Raw genomic sequence first — 16,787 nt, forward strand, 5'->3', positions numbered from 1 at the left:
CAACATCAAGGTGGGAAGAGGTGAATTGTTGTTCTGGACAGTTGACATCGGAGCGGGACCAGGACAGAGGGGCACTGGGCACTGACTGACCCAGAGTTATCTGAGGACGGGATCTTCTGCATCATTGCTTTTACCTTTCCCTTTTTTGGATTGTTCTGTTTCTTGGTCTTTTGCCATAGTCTCTTCCTACTCCACAGCCCCCTTTCCCACAGCGTTGGTTTTTTGGTCCTGTCCTGTTGAAAGCCCCGTGTCCTGTCATTCCTACAGTCTGAGAAGCACAGCACGTGGCTGGGCACTCTTGAAAAGAGAGGTCAAAGAGTAATAAATGATGCTCATTAGTCTAAATATGCCAGACATCCCTGGACACCCAGAGAGGATGCTCGTGATATTTTAGCCTACCTATTACAAGGTCTAATTAAGTTTATGTTAGTTTAAATCAGTTTGTATTTTATCTGCATTTGAAAGGGAGAGGAGTTTTCCCCTTCAGACATTGCATCTAGTTCTTCTCCGTGATCTTTGAATCACAGATTTGTCTGAAACTCTTGACGGGGCTTGTATATGCTGGCAAACAGGGATTTTTTTTGTCTGATGTAAATCAGGCCAGCCCAGTAGTTAGATTTTAAGGGTGGGGAGAGGAGGGCAGTGAGACATCTGTGCTTTAATCCCCTTACGGTTGTTTTCATGGCAGTCAGAGCCAGATGAAGAGTCACATTTGCAGGGAGGACTAGTGAGAAGTTTTGTGCGTGACTGGGTTAGCTGGGCTTTGCTTTACACCGACACGACTGGTTTCACTTGTGTGCGTGCTGTGCGGTGGTGTGTTGGCCCAGACCACCTTCTCGCTGGAAACCAACCCCACTGCAAAGCCGGCAGCAGCAGTGATGGACCCCGCTCCTGTTCAGCAGAAGCGGAGCTTAGCAACGTGCAGCAGATGTTGCCCGCTGGATGACAGATGCATTTAAAATCAGTTGTAAAACTGGATTTGGGATTTTGCAAATTAAGTTGAACAAGGACAAGTGCTGTTTAACAGTCTGTGTGCTTTAACACAATACTGTCCTTCTGTTACATTAAAGTTCTGTGAAAGAGTAAAAGCCAAGGCTTGGAGTTCTGCTCTGAGAAGTACGGCACTGGATTGCACCTGGGCCCTGGGAGGCCAGGTTTGGTCCTTGTTTTGTTATAAACTCCCATTGGGTGGCCGTATGTAGCTGGCGAAGTGGCACGCTGTGTGATGCAGAGATCCCCAATGTAGTCTGAGACCCAGAAGTGGGGGTGTTAATGAGGCTGTGAAGGCAATAAGCCAGTGAACAACCGCTGCCCTGTTGCAGCCATGTGGCTCCTGGGACACAGTGCCAAACGTGCTCCTGGGCTGTGCGGTCGGAGCAGCCACCTTGGGGATCTGTCTCTTTAGGGGAGCGACTCGGGGACAGCTGTGGGCAGTTGTGATCAGGACTGAAAGCCAGGGAGTTACTCCGGCTGCCTTTCAGATCTTACCTTTGATATCATACAGGTGTCCACAAGGGTTATGCTCTGCACTATTTAGCTTTGGAGATGTGCTGCGGGCACAGGGAGAGGGCGAGGCCAACCCTGGGGTCCGTGTGGGTTCTGAGAACAGAGGGTTGAAACAGTTTGCACCGCTCCACTTTAGGGCTTTCTCTCAAACAGCACCTAAAGTCAAATCAAAGTCCATAGAGTAACACGCTGAGAAGACCACCTGAAAGTGTAAACAGTGGCTGAGAACAGGTGATGGGTGTACACGGTGCATTTCTCACACCCCAGAGATGGAGTGGAGTGGTGATGTGGCACTGTGCCAGTAGCTTTTGTTCCTTTTGTCTTTTCAAATGTCTGTTGTTCCTTTTAAATCTTTTTATTGTGTACTTCTGAAATATTTTGATCACTCAAGGATAAATGGGAACAAGAGGCTGTAATATACTGTGGCTGCCGGAATGGCCAAGAGTGCCGGTGGGGAAATAAAGGAGGGATCGGGAAATAATGGAGAGATCAGGAAATGACTACTAAATGGAATATCCCAACTGTCCCAGGCACTGAGACTGCAGTATAGGATAGTTAGAGGCAAAACGCCTGTGTGTTTCAGAAATGCACAGACCATAAAAGATATGATAGTTAAATATATAAAAAGATATGATACTTAAATATATAAAATCCAAGGTAAATACCTGCACTTCTAAGAGATGACTTATCTTCCCATCTATTGATCCTCACTGGGGAATGAAAAGGGAGCTGCGGTTCCCAGCTCTGCAGTGGTTGCTCTGAGCAGTATCCAGTTTTTCCTGCTGCGTTGCCTGGGTGGAGTGCCCTGCTTTGTTCCTCTGTTGCCAGCCTGGTAGAGATGCCATAAAAAGAGGAGGCTGAGAGGAGTTGTGACCAGCTCTGCCACCCCAGCACTGTACTGCAGGGAGAGCTTTCCCTTAGGCTGCTGAGGTTTGCAGCTGCATAATAGGCTGCAAATTCCCACAGGCAAAGAAAACCACCAAAGCGCTGGTACCTTTCTTATTTCAAAGCATTTATTGGGGCAGAGGACAAGACACTTGTCAAGCATCTGTTTGTGGTAAATTAAGTAGTGTCGGGAACAAAGTGGGAGGAACAGAAGGAGTGAATAAAATATATTTTCCCCAGAAGATTAGTGTTTGCAGAGGAAACTCCTTTAATGGTTTGAACATGGAATGGCTTTTTAAAACTTTGATGTGTTTGATAAAGAAATCGAGGTGTTTTCCATTGGGGAAACTCAAGATCTAAGGAATAATCATCGAGACTAGTATGTAAAATAGAAAACAGATCTTGAAAGCTCTATATGTGTTGACTTTTGTGTGCAAAAAAGCAGGCTGAAGGGAAGCATGTGGATAGTGTTCTGTGCTACATCTGGTGTACGCAGCACTGAAAGGACTGGGAATGGTTTCAGTTTGTCATGTTATTATAGGAGTTAATTTAGAAAAGAATCTGGAACGTTTGTGTCTGATGGACACATTTCAAACCCAGTATTTTAAAATTTATCTAATAATGAAAATTCATCTTTCTGTGGCGACAGGATCTGATCATTACTAATATCTTAATTAAAAGATACAATACAGCATTGTCACTGTATTTTCTGTATCGTATGGTACAGATTTTCTGTACCATAACGAGTATGGCTTGGATAGTATAAGGAGACATTGCTGGCAAGTTGGAAAGGATGGTGAACATTCATCAGCAAAAGAGAGTAGAAATGACTTTTTGTTTTTGCAAATTTTTCTTTCTTGCAACTGAACCGCTCATGTGTTGTTTGCAAACTGTTTGAAATTCAGAAAATCTCAGTCTTTTGTTGCCAGTCAAAAAAAAACAAGGAGTGCTGACAATTTAAGGAGACTTGAATTGAAATGGAAAGATTTTGCTGGTTTTATCTGAGGAATGAATTTTTCCAAGACTTTACCTGTTGTAATCTGCTGACAAGACAGAATTGAACACGAGTGTGTTCCTTTTTTCTATCTGAATAAAACTAGACTTATCAAAAAAAAATCATCCTCTTGTATTTGCTTGGAAGTTTTAAACAGGCAAAAATGCAGTAAAGGCTCTTCTGAAGAACAAAATAAAAGTGATGCTTGTCTGACAGCTGCTGAGGCAACCCAGTAATCAGCTTTCTTGGGTACAGCATGACAGGAATGCAGGAAGTACAGAGATGCTTCATTTTCTTTCCCCCCACAGCCTTTGCAGGAGGAGTCTGGTGTGCACCTTTTCCCAAGGCCACTCGCATGCACAGACATTGTTTTTAATGCAATAATAAATACAATTGTGCCTTTTTTGTGTATATTGCTGGAAGAGACCATTGCAGGTTATTGTTAAACAGATTGTCACATGAAAATTCTTTATTTTGCCTTGTTACACACAGGTTGAATGAGTATTCGAGTTATTCCGGTTACCTTTCCTTAGGTGTTGTGTAAATGTTTAATGTTGAATATAATCTCTTTTGGAACTTGTGTGTACAGTTTATAGGCTGCTCCTCTTCCTGTTATAAAGCCCAATGGCTCAGACATCCAGCAGTGGAGTTCCTAGGCTTAACCTTTGTAATATGCGGTGCCCGCACCTAAATTTAGGGGTCAGTGCACCTAAGAAATGATTGGTGTTTGCAGTGTTGGCTTGCTCTGTGGACACGCTCGTGTAATTCTGCCCATGGTTTGAGATCGATGCCTGTGAGGAGAGCGCAGGCGTTAGCACAGGCTTTGCGCAGAAATGGTTTGGCATCTGAAGTCCTTTCCTTGTGGTACCGTCCTCTACATCACTCTGTTAATAATCTTATTGCTGCTTCGTGAAACCTGCAATTACAGGCAGCTCTGTGATAGACAGGAAGCAGCATTAGAGGATTAATGAGCTGAACTGAGTATTTTGTGATGCCTTGAAGTGTCGACATCAGCATGCAAGAGCGCACTGCTGATTAACTTGATTCAGTCTGCGTGGGCCAGCACAAGGCATTATCCTGGGCTGACAGGCACTTGAGCCACTGCAGAAGGACCCACTGTCAGAGTTACAGTGGTACAGGATTAGGAAAAGAAAGCCCTAAACCTCTTTAAAAGTGGGACCTCATGCTTCGCGGGTATAAACTGAAATGGCACAAAGGCTCAAATCAGGTGTGCTCTGGATTTCACCTCACAGGGGGGAAGCGATCATTGTGATTCAGTTACAGTCTTGTGGTGCCTGTAAGAGCCAATGCTTAGAAAATGCTTGTAGAACCTTCTGGAATTGAATACGATGTTTAATTTTCAATGTATTTGCTCTTCAGAAACTCTTGCCTGGCTGCCTTTCCTTTCCTATCCTTCCTCTGCGTATAGACATAGGTATGTGCATACCTGCACCCCCAAACAGTGAAGAATGTGTGCAGCTCTCAAACCCTCTGCTCTCTTTGATGTGGGACTGGAATGTACTTATTTCCAGTGGCCTCTGCCTGTGTGGTTGTGTTAACATTGCGTGCCCCATCAGGCACCTTCTTTCTCTCAGATCAGCACATGGTCTAGGGTTTGGACAAGCATGGTCTAATTGAGTTAATGCTGTAGCTGTGTTTGCCTGCTCGCCAGTGCTTTCCTCGTATCCTGAAGAAATGTGCTATCACAGATACTGCTCCAGACCCAAAAAGCACCAGCAGAAAGAGTGCCTGGGATCCCTGGAGCCCTGTGCTCAGTATGTCTTGGTTTTGTGAATGGTTGTCTGGTTGGGACCACATAGGTTCATGGGGCTGCTGGGTGATGAAGGACTGCTTTCAAAAATCACAGCTTGCTGTGTCAGAGCCCGGTTTCCTTTTTTGATTGTAAGAATAGCTCCCACAGTGCTCTTCTTGGGGCTGTTGGAGCTCTTTTAGGAGTATCTCTTCCGAGTGACCAACGCCTGTTAAACCCCTCTGTCCCTAAAGCCCCTCGAACCTTTGAAAATCTCCACCTTTAAAAATGTTGGAGGTGAATTAGATATGTAGCATTTTGAAATGTACCAAGACGAGCTCTTTGCTCAGCACCTATAATTACAAACAGCGTTCTGATCCTGAATAGAGGGTTTTAAAGGAAGATTGCATTCAAAGCTGCTCATTAAGTGTGTTACTGAGTGTCATCCCTTTTAATCAAGGAAACAGGGCATTCTTCCATGGCTGAAATGCAAATACAATGAGGATAATGTCACTTCCCAAGGAAGGATGATTAAAAACCAGGATGATGCTTATGCCTACTAATTAATACTTCATAGTTCTGTAAAAAATGGGATTTCTAAGCCAGATTTGACTTCTTTTGCCATTGTTACTTGTGACTGAGATCTCTGGGTGAGGCATGCAGAAAGCTGTGTAATGTGTCCTTGTCTTCTTCAATTAACTGTTCGGCTGGAGAGGGTTGTTAATGTGCTGTTTCTGTGATGGCACTGCTGTTCATACAGGGACCAAGAGGCCACCTAAGACTTAGCATTTATGTATTTTATTCAGAATAAAAAAAAAAAACTATTTAAAAAGGTTTTTTAATGCATTCCAAGTGCTGTATGTTTTCACATACGTTCGTGGTGTGGCTGTAGAAATAAGTTGAGTGCTGGTCAGTCCTTGCAGCTGAGACAGTAGCTCTTTTGTCGTGGTGCTGCACAGAATGTTGCTCAGATTCTTAATGCACTTCTCAATGATGTATCGCAGACCAAAAAAGCTGTTAAAGGAGCTGTTTAGCATTGCTGAGTTGGATGGTGCATTTCAGGAAATACTGGGATAAAGGGTGTCTGTGCGCTCTTTGTGGCAGCCTCCTGCATGCGTGTTATAAAGCAGTCTTTAATTACGGGATTGCATTATTATTTGTTTCCACAGAACTCCTGCCTCATTAAGTGCACGGTATGGATGTTGCTTCGTTGGGAACAGCCACTTGGTGTTTCTGGTTTTCTCGTGTGTGTTCTGTACGTGTCTTCATTATGTTTGCATTTTGCAAACTGTGTAAGACTGTGCTGAAAATACTGAGTTTTCAGTATCAATCATTCTTACGTTATCTTGCTGTGTCATATGTTTAGGAATTCACATTCCGGATCCCTGCAGTGGAGTGGAGGTCCATGTGTGCTGTACAGGTGGAACAGACTCCCAGGGTCCAAGGAACCCTGCTTTTGTAGGTGTCCAGCAGAGTTGCTTGAGCTCCTCAGCACCCCGCTGGGACCCTGGGTGGGCAGTGGGACACCAGACCCTGGGCACAGGCTAGGGAGAAAATCACTTGTCTATCACATCCCACTTTGCCTGGGAGGCCTTCCTCCTCACACCCGCACACCCCGTTCCCCATGCCCAGCCCTCGCTTTATTACCTGCGTTTGAGCTGTGAGGTCAGAGTGAGCTGTTCCACAGACACCTGCTTTGCTTCGCCTCTGGAGTAGCTCTGATTTCTGCAAGAGTGAGGAGCAGGTCCTGAGCAAAGACACCACAGTCTTATTATTAAAACCTGTGTATTTGGAAGCTGGGGTTTAAATTACTGAAAAAAGTTAATTCTTTAACTTCTTAACTTCTCTTTTTCTTACCCAGAGTGGCAGAGCCTTTTTAGATTATTCCAGATGTTTACCAAATCAGCCCATTTGAGTGTTTCAGGTTTTTAAGGTTACCGCAAATTAAACTGGTGTGTTGTCAGGTTAAGAAACATGCTTCCCCGAAGTAATCCTTCGTGTGTGTGACAGAAGAACTCTGCAAAGAATACCTTAAACTGAATGTGATTTTAGAAATAAGTATCATTCGACTATTGGTTGTGGGGTTTTTTTGTTCTCTGTGTTATTGAAGCTTTGTATTCTATTCTCCTCTGATTTGCTGGTTGTTGAAAGGAAGCTGTCTGCGGTAGTGGTTAAGGATTTTTTCTCGACTATTAGCCCACAACTAGGGCTGCTTGTGGCCTTTTCACAATGGTGTGGCTGCTGTGACCCTGTTCAGTGAGTACCCTTAGCATCAGCTGAGGCTGTGACAGAGGTCATTGCAGTTGAGGTCTGTGCGTATGATCAAAGCCTTTCTTGGGAACTTGCAGTAAATAACTTATCTCACTGTGCCTCCGTGACCCTTCTGTACAAGTAGTAGGAGCCGGTAAGGCAGAGGGAGGCTGGCAATTGAATGCTTCCCGTTGGAGAGCTGTGGCTGGTAAGGATGGGTGTGGTGGTGTGGTTGGCAAGTGGTGGTCAGTGGTGAAGATTTGGTTGATTTTGTGGTCTCAGGACCGGATGTTGTGCAAGTAACAGGAGAAACACTCAAATATTTCTTTTAGGGAGAGAATGGGAACACGGACATTCTCTGACAGCAGAAGAAAGCAAAAATCCAGTTTTCAAGCATCTTTTTATCACTACAGAGGAAGGAGCAATTCACGTTGTGGTTCCCTGAGACAGGCGTCCAATAATAATCTGTAGCTGCTCTGAATCAGTGGCATGAATGAAAACAGGAACCAATTCAGAATTTGCAGGTTCATGCTAACGGCAGTGCCTTGTCATGAGAGGATAAAGAATTTACATGAATAGGAGCAGTGTTAGAGCAATGCTGGTTGCTCTTGAAAGTCAATTTTGTTGTTGTTAGATGTTTTCTTGCACTGTTGGTACCCTTGCAGTGTATCGAGTTGCACCTTTGAAAATGTTTAAGCATTAAAAAATGGCAAAAAGATAACAGGATCAGTCAGAGAGTCAAACAGAAGCTTTGAGGTTCAATCGCTGCAGAAGCACCGACAGCACACAATGTACTTTGGGTGTGAATTCCTGTCCCTGGAACTGGGAGATTCAAGTTGAAAGGCTATGCACTCCATGTAGCTCCTGGGAAACGAGGCTCTCGGCTTCCATTAGTGATATTGAATGTGTATCTGTCCCTTTTTTTGCACAGCAGGGAGGATGCCCCAGAGATCTGTTGTGGTGTTCCCTCTTCAGCTCTGAGCCAGAGATCATTTTGCATGTGTAGGCACTCTAAAATATTCTGGGGTTTTTAGAACTCATTAAACTTTTCATTTCATGAGACGCAGTAGGAGAGGCTTGAAAAGTACCAGAGCAAATGAGGAAGAGTCTTAGTCCAACCAGCAATAAAGTGGGCTGTGACACTTCTGGCTTTTAAAAGCAACAGAAGATTCGTTTGTTCTTCCTTCGCACAGAGCAGGTTGCCGCAGTTGGCTTCAAGTGGGAACCTCTGTTCAAAATGTGAATTAGGCCAGTGTCTTCTCAGGGACAGGTGTTTAGAGAACATCCACAGCTCCTGCTGCTCAGCTTCATCACGCACAGGCAGACAACCAACCAAAAACCTTGGGCTGCCCATTATCTGTGGCGGACAGGTCAAAAAAAGGCAAACGCAGGAGGCTGGAAGGGACTGCAAGAGATAAGATGCAGGCCTTGGTGGCAGAGGCAGGTTCTGTGCCATCTCCCCATCCTCTTCACCTAGTTCTTGTCAGGTGAAGGTGGTGCACAGCCTTGTAGGCTCCTAGTTTAGTTAGATTAGCCTAAATCTCCTTTGCAAGTCTTTCAGACATGCTGAACAACTGCTGGCTTTGTTCTTTGGAGGATTATCTCCTCTCTTAAGGCATGTCTGTGTTGCAGACAGCAGTTAACAGTGCCAGGTTGATGGCTCTGACAGAAGAGCTCTGGAGAACCTGAGTCGAAGCTGAACACCCAGTTGTTGCCTTGCTTTTCTCTAGGGTGTGACTTGCCTCCACCTCAGAGCCGCAGCGCAGCAGAGAGGAATGTGGGTTTGCACTGCATGTCCTCCTGCGCAGACTGGTGTACCTGGGCTCAGCCTGCTGGCCTTCAGCTGAGATGTTTGGGGATGAAGATGTGTGCCGAGACATTCCTTTTTGCTGCCTCTGCAGCAGTGCTGCTACAGCTCTTTGCGTCATTTGTGGCATCAATTTTGAACCAAATTCAGTACTTGTAAGCTCTCTCGGCTTGTGCTTTCTTCTGGCTCTTCTGGTCACAAAACATCGCAAAGGAGTGAGCCTCTGAGGACTCGTTCAAAGCTCTGAAGAGGATAGCATGTCTGTGCTGCCCTTTTCCCAGTAAATGTGCTATACTGTCACAGAAAGCTAGATCAGACCAGTGTCTTGGCTCTTTGCAGAAGCAGATTTGCTGATTTTGATCCTCTAACCATCTTTTGGGTATTTACAGCTGATTAACAATTTGTTTGGGGACTCTGATTTAGACTGGCAGGTCTCTAGGTCCTCTCTCCTTTCCACGGTGACCTTGTGCTTGCCTTTGGGCAGCTCCCCTCATTTCCCGTGAGTTCCCAGTGTCAGGGGTTTCATCCATTAGTGTGTGGTGGGTTTGTGTTGGAGTTGGGGTTTGGGTTTTTTTTAACATAATAAAGAAATTGTAGTTTAATTTCTGTTTCAGCTAACTTACCAACATGAGTCTCCTCTTAATATTCTTTAAACAAATCTATCCATTCTGGCCAGCACTGTAATTACTTGATGTCCCAGCTTTCCTTTCCCACAGAGTAGTTTATGTCTGTATCTTTATTCCATCTCCAGCATTTGTAGCTTTCCTGTGCTCTCTTGTCCTCCCCTGAAGCCCCACTGACCTCTGCAAGAGGTGCTTGAAATCTGTTTTATTTATTTATTCTTTTTTTTTCAGATTCACTACCCTAACTCTGCTGCGCTTGTCCCGATGGATGCGTTGGATAACCGCAGCTGTCCTCACAGCACGTGCTCCTCTCTTGAGGCTGTCGTAGGCTGAAAGATGAGAAACACTGGGCAGCGTTACTTGCCTGTTGCACGTTTCTGGAAAGTTGTCAGTGCACGGCTTTGCTCCCCAGACCTGTTCGTGTGACTCCTTGCAGGAGCACCGGCTGCACATTAAAGCTGAGAGCGCTAGCAAGTGCTGTGCAGTAACAGGAAAGGGATAGATAAATTATTCAATATAGGCATGCTCTTTAAAAACAACGTCTGATTTATTAGCCAGCAAGTGTTCAGAAGACAAAATGCCAGCACATAGCAGTGTTAATTGTTTTCTCTGAGCCAAGCAGTTGGCATGGCACTTTATTAGTAGTATTTTCCTAAATGGGTCCAAGGTGTTCGTGCAGACTGTGTGACACAGGGCTGAGGTTCTGAAAGTCTTGAGATTGTGACTGTGGCAGAAAAGTAAATGGGTGTGTGATGGGTGTTTAAAAGCCATATTGTCACTGGCAACAAGTCTCTTTCCCTTTTATCGTGACCCGAGATATTATATGAGTGTAGCATCTCTCAAGGGATGGACACTGTGGATCAATGTGGCCTCAAAGACGTGGGAAGCCCTGCTTGCTGGAGGTGGCAGGGTTGTGTGCTTTTTCATCACACACTCAACAGAAGCTTTATCAAGGAGAGCCTGCTAGGACCATCCCTACTCATCTCTTGCTTTGGTTGTGGGCTGGGAGCCCCTCAGAGATTAGGAGGTCCTGAATGGGGCTTTGCTTGATAGGAACTGTTATGTAGAGTTTTTAGACAGTCGTGTTTTGCTGACCATTATTAATGGTGTCTGGACAAATTGCATCTTCCTAAGGAACACCAAATCTTTGGTGAATGACACCACCACCAGGGGTGGGGCCTTGGACAAATCTCATTTAGCAAGTCTAACCGGCTTAAAGCCGATTTCCTTCTCAGACATGTGGAATTAACCACAGATAATAGGGACCACGCCTGGCCCACGTATTGTTAGAACTGACTTTTCATTTTCTGGTATTGGGAGAAAGAAGAAATAGTTGAGCTTGAGGTTTTTTCCCGTTTTCTTCCACTCACACATCTGTCTTTACCCTCAGTTATGACAGCAGTGGGCGATGCACGCTTGCTCTTCCTTCCTTTCGGGAAGTTGTCCCACGATTAAAAGCTGGAGGGCAAGGATGGGGCCCTTGCTTTCTGCTCCTGATTTGACCGCTGCCTTGTGTTAACGTGGTCAAGACACTGAATCTGCTCTTCGCTGACTTCTGTGAAGTGAAAGTCCTCATTTCTACATGTGATAAAGTCAGATGCGAGACTCTTGTTGGTGCTTTGGGTACAGTGAGATACTGCAAAGTTGACTACAAATACAAAGTCCTTGTATTCCTGCTAGCATTTACCTTCTGCCACTCTTCTCTTTCCAAGCAGTGAATAGCTAATATGGCCTTGTTCAGCTGTGGGTTTTATCACCAGTGTTCTGGCAGAAGTTGAGTCTCCAGGCAGGGTGCATGCTAATTAAGGGCGATAGTACTGGAAAATGGTCTTTGTGCTGGCTGTTGGCTTGAAGCTGGGAAGAGAGGTCTGCTTGCTCTCCTTCCTTCTTGGGCAACTCAATGCAATTTGTAAATACCAACAATTTACACTCCATGGGGCTTCTTCCCTGCCCAGCCTTTCACAGGATTTGCAAAGCAGTAATTAGTCCTCATTTATGCTGTTGTGATGATATTGTACTCATCTTAAGATACGGTAGTGACTGAAGCACAAAGTAGTTAAGGTTGTGTCCATGGTCACGCCATAAACTGCTGTATGTAGTAGTGGTTGCTCAACAGCACTTCCCCCTTGCAGCTTTTCTGGGATACATGATGCTCAATTACATGATACTCAGTTTGTAGATCCCTTCAGCCTGCAGCTTGTAAGCACATCATTTTTCATTGTGCGATATAACTGTGAGATTCCTAGAAACAGGGAAGCTTTTTGGTAAATTAAGTCATGTTATCTATGTTTTGTTTGCTGAGTCCTTGTACTTCGAGTTGCTGCTGTTGCCATCTTTTCTAACTTTTGGTGAATCATCCCAATACAGAGAATTGTGGAATTGTTTCATTGGGAAAGACCGTTGAGATCATTGAGTCCAACCATACCCATCCGCTGCTAAACCAGATCCCTGAGCACCTCGTCAGCCCGCTTTTTAAACGCCTCCTGGGATGGGGACTCCACCACCTCCCTGGGCAGCCTCTGCCAGGGCCTGAGAACCCTTTTGGTGGAGACGTTTTTCCTTGTATCCATTCTAACCCTCCCCTGGTGCAACCTGAAGCCATTTCCTCTCATCCTATCAGTGGTTACTTGGGAGAAGAGACCAGCACCCACCTCACCACAACCTCCTTTCAGGGAACTGTAGACAGTGATGAGGTCTCCCCTCAGCCTCCTTTTCTCCAGGCTGAACAACCCCAGGGCCCTCAGCTGCTCCCCATAAGACTTTTTCTGCAGCCCCTTCTCCAGCTTTGTTTCCTTCTCTGAACACGCTCCAGCTGCTCAGTGTCCTTCTGTGAGGGGCCCAAAACTGAACCCGGGATTCAAGGTTTGGTCTTGCGTGAAAGATCTTCTGCCTCTAGATCTTCTTAGTGCAAAGGAAGAAGGAGCTTAGTTGTTCCTGTAAAACCCTGACCCTCACAGGAACCATCAGAGTAGGTTGTGTTTCAGTGGAATCTGTTTTCCCATGAATATCTACTGTATATGAGAAGAAGCATTCTGAGGGCCCAAGCTCTTTGGTCGCATATAGTCTGTAGCATACAAAGGGTTGTAAGCTGTGATGGCAGGGGAGGTACTAGGCATGGGCAAGGCGAGTTTGGGGTGAGTTCGTGTGTTACCAAAAGCAGAGAAGGAAGGTATTTGTTAATCACATGTCACAATTCATGAGTCTTTAATACATTTAATAAAGTAGGAGAGCTTGTTTCCTTTAATAGCTGCCACTAACCAAGAGCTTTTGCTTTGTTTCAGATTGTGGAAACCTGAACTTAACCATCCCGTGTCTGACAACGTGAGGACGACACCAAAAGGTGGGGATTCTGGTTTAATTGGTCTTGTATCAGCCATTCTAGAGCACTGGCAGTGCTGCCCATCTCTACTCGGATGGATTGCCTAACGTACCTGTGGCTTGTTCAAGCCAAACAAAGTAGTTTGGCAGAACTTCTCCTATGGCCTCTGTGTGTGTGTGCGCGTTATGTATTTTGATGGTGTTTTAAACAAAGACAGTGCGTGCATTTCCTGGGCTGTGCAGTGAAGATGTTTATAGCACAGAAACTCAAGTTAAAATAAGAACAAGTTGGGTTTTTTGCCAACTGTTTTGTGCAGGTGTCTGTTTTCTGTAGGAATGTCCTGATGGCAGTGCTAGTCGAGCTGCCCAAAAGCCCGTGCTGCGCTGCAAGCTGAACCGATGATGTGGCTTTTCTGTCCTCTCTCACTTCAAATTTAGAGTTCATGGTTGCCAAGAATGTTCACTGCAACACATGCTGTGATTACTTGTTTGTCAGTCACCACATGCTCACCTTGTTTGAGGGCTGGTTGCTCTGCTTTGTTGAAATGTTTTATTGAATTGTTTATGGAATACACAAATTTGCAGCCCAGCACAGACAGAAAGGAATGCTGATCCTTGGATTTCCCGCTGCACCCTGGCATCATCTGTGCAGGGGAGGGTTTGTGAAATGGGTGCTGATGGCATTTGGTCATTTGAGTGGCTCTGGTGAAAAGACACGTGAAGAGACCTGGTCAATACTGTTCCTATTTTATCCAATTCTTGTTGCAAGGGCAGTTACTTGGTCGTTTCTCTTCAGCCAAGAAGAGTGCTGATCTTGTCTACTTGAAGTTTTCAAGCATCAGGTTTGTGGCACCTCAGCTATGATGAAGCCATAGGTTTGGTTCTGTGTTTTCTTTCCTGGAGCTTGTTCTTGTATTCGTCCTTCCTAGGATGAGGAATAGAGCAAGTACTGGAACATGTGTTGCTTACGTCTGTGTGCTGGGGACAATTCTTTCGGCAGCAACCTTGCTGCTCTTGCTGCAGCCCCTCTTTTCTCTCCTGGAGGTCAAAATTCTTTTTTCCTTTGTCTGAAGGCATGAGTGTTTCTAAAGTGTGTGTCCACAGCTGGAGAGTGAACGGCAGCATCTCTGCTGGGTATTGCAGAGAGTGGTGCTTGTTGCCAGCTCTGAAATGCTGCATTAGAACTATGATGGGCTGCAGTGCAGGCAGAGTGTTTGTGTCTTCAAGATATTAAAAAATCTGCCATGGTCCTGTAAGCCCTGTCTCGTGTGTGTGGAAGGCAGCAAGAGAAACAGGTGAGGTGTGGGGATTTATCAGCGAGCCTCCAGCTGTCAATGTGCATGAAACGAAACTGCCAGAGTCCTGCTCATGGCATTAATCCTTGTCCAGCGAGAAAAGGTGTAGGTTTGATTCCAGTGAGTGCAAAACACTTTTTAGCTGTGCCTTGTCAGCCTCTGCGTGTCATTGAATGTGACTCATTGGGCAAAAGTTAAATGCTCAGGAAGAGCAGTCTTTCAAAGCTGTAATGAGGCCAAGCCCAATAACTGTAATGGAAGAGAGTGACTTGAGGAGCTGAATAAATGAGAGTAATGTAATTGAGTGTAAATGGAGCTGTTTGGTGGGTGCTCTTTGCAAAAAACAACAGTGAGTTTGTTCTGCATTTTAGTTCACTGGTGCTCGTCTAAGCTTCAGAAATCTTGATGGTGTTGAATGCACTGTCTGCTTGTACCAAAAGCTCATCACAAACAACAATGTGTGTAACCAGGAGACTCAGTGTGGGCTAAACAGACAGGTAAACTCCTGGCTGCTCTTAGGAGAAAGCACTAATCCAATTCTCGCCGTCACCTGCATTTGAGCTGCTCAGAGTTTATCATGTGAAGAAGGGTATGTTCTTGCACAAATGGAGAGCAAAAAAGCTTCTTGTAATTAAATGATCAGTTGGTTAAATCCCATTTTAGTGAGCTGATCAAGCAGTGAGTGCTGGCTGCAGAGCAGCTCGAAACCAAGGCTGAATAAACACTCTAAACTTTGAATTTTGTTAGTTTTTCTCTCTGATACTTTTCTCCTATGTGAATCTAAGGCATGTTCAGGTCATGTTACTTTTTCACAGCATGGTAAATGTTCCTCTCTCCCTTTTCGTAGCCTTATAATGGCATGGAAGAAATCTTCATGCAGTTCTTGGTCTGACTCTGTCATCTCTCTCTCTGGACAGCCCCAAAGCACCCTCCCTCTCCTTGCCTGTCACATAGCAATTTCTGTGTATCTCACAGAAATTAATAAAAGCAAGACCGTTTTCTTCAGACCTGTCACTGCAGGCACAGATCGAACCTAACTATCGCCTAATTTTTCAACCTTGCAGGCAATAAAACCCAAATCCTCAAATCAAAACATGAAATATAAGCACAACAGATGTGTTTTATGAAGAACCTGAAAAAAAAGCAACAAACTCATGTTTTTATTCACAGGCAGAACACGAGCTTGTGTAGGAGGTTCCCAGCCCTGTCCTAGTTCATAGTGAATTCCGTGTGGAAATGGTGTTCTCCCCTTCCTTTCCTCCTGCAGAGAGCAGAGATCAACACCTCAGGACTGTGGAGGTTGCATGTGATTGAGCCATTTTCCAGGGAACCTTGCTGTTCCCATTGAATCCAGAAGAAGATTTGGGGTTTTGGGCACCTCTGCTGTCTGTCAAGTGTGAGGGCCACTCTGTTGTTTATTGTTGGAGATGACATCTAACGTATACAGATGCAGAGTTAAAAAGCAGCACTTTTCTGAGCAGTAGCAAATGCTTGAGTTAATGTTCTACCAAGCACCAGATGTGAAACCCAGAGGCAGAACCAGAAAAATATTTACTGAGGGAGTAGCTGAGGAAGTTGTTCTTATTGACGCCAGCAGCTCCTGAGTGCTCATTAGTTAACCGAGTAAGGGTTTGTGGGTTGTTTTTAATGATTAATTCCATTGCCAGCGATGTCTTCAGGAAAAAACAGCAAATGGGAGGAACAGGTGGTATACAACTTCTTTAAAAGGAAACAACATATTGGAGAGCTGCAAATGTCTGCTTCTACTTAATGCTCAGTCTTCAGACGCTCAGATGCAGTTGGTTTATCTAGAGTAAGTTGCCGGACCAGCCAGTAGGCCCTTACAATACTTTTTGCCGTTGTTTTAAGTAATTCCTTGGGCTAAAACATATCCCTTGTACTTCCTGTGTGCCTTCCCAGGAGACTGGGAGGCAGCAGGAAAATAACGATTTTCATTAGATCCTTCTCCATAGCAACGAGTGGGAGTTTTGCTCTTGACTCCAATGGGAGTAGAAGCCAGACCCTTCCTAATACAGCAGTGGAGTCTTCTGAGGCAGCATCAAAGAAGAGATGTTATGCCCTTTAATTCTAATCTGAGAAGTTTAAATTAATCAGGACAAGTCTCTTTGGGGAGGGAAAACATTTTTTATGAGATTACCCGATGTAGCAGGAAAAACAGGCAAGGTTGCAGGTGAGGGGTGAAGATCTGGATGTTTAAAGCCTTTCTTGTTTGGTTTCTTTCTTTCTCCGGGGTTGGGAGTTGTTATCTCCATCTCCAGGGTTTGCCTCCCTTACAGCCTTTGAGCATAGTGGCTGTAATTCCTTTATGACTTGAGTATCTGTTGTTACTGGTGGGGAG

General features: G+C 44.9%; 1 protein-coding gene across 35 annotated transcripts in view; it reads left to right on the top strand.

The window, feature by feature from the left end:
• Nucleotides 1-16,787, top strand: part of MAP2 (microtubule associated protein 2) — a 211,735-nt gene that overhangs the window by 29,919 nt on the left and 165,029 nt on the right. For all 35 annotated transcript variants that reach the window (XM_054069490.1, XM_054069501.1, XM_054069489.1 and 32 more), the window contains exon 2: nucleotides 13,097-13,155. The gene's annotated coding sequence lies outside the window, so the exon portion shown is untranslated. The remainder of the gene's footprint in view (nucleotides 1-13,096; nucleotides 13,156-16,787) is intronic.

The sequence above is a fragment of the Cuculus canorus genome, chromosome 6, assembly GCF_017976375.1.
Source record: "Cuculus canorus isolate bCucCan1 chromosome 6, bCucCan1.pri, whole genome shotgun sequence".
Lineage (NCBI taxonomy): Eukaryota > Metazoa > Chordata > Aves > Cuculiformes > Cuculidae > Cuculus > Cuculus canorus.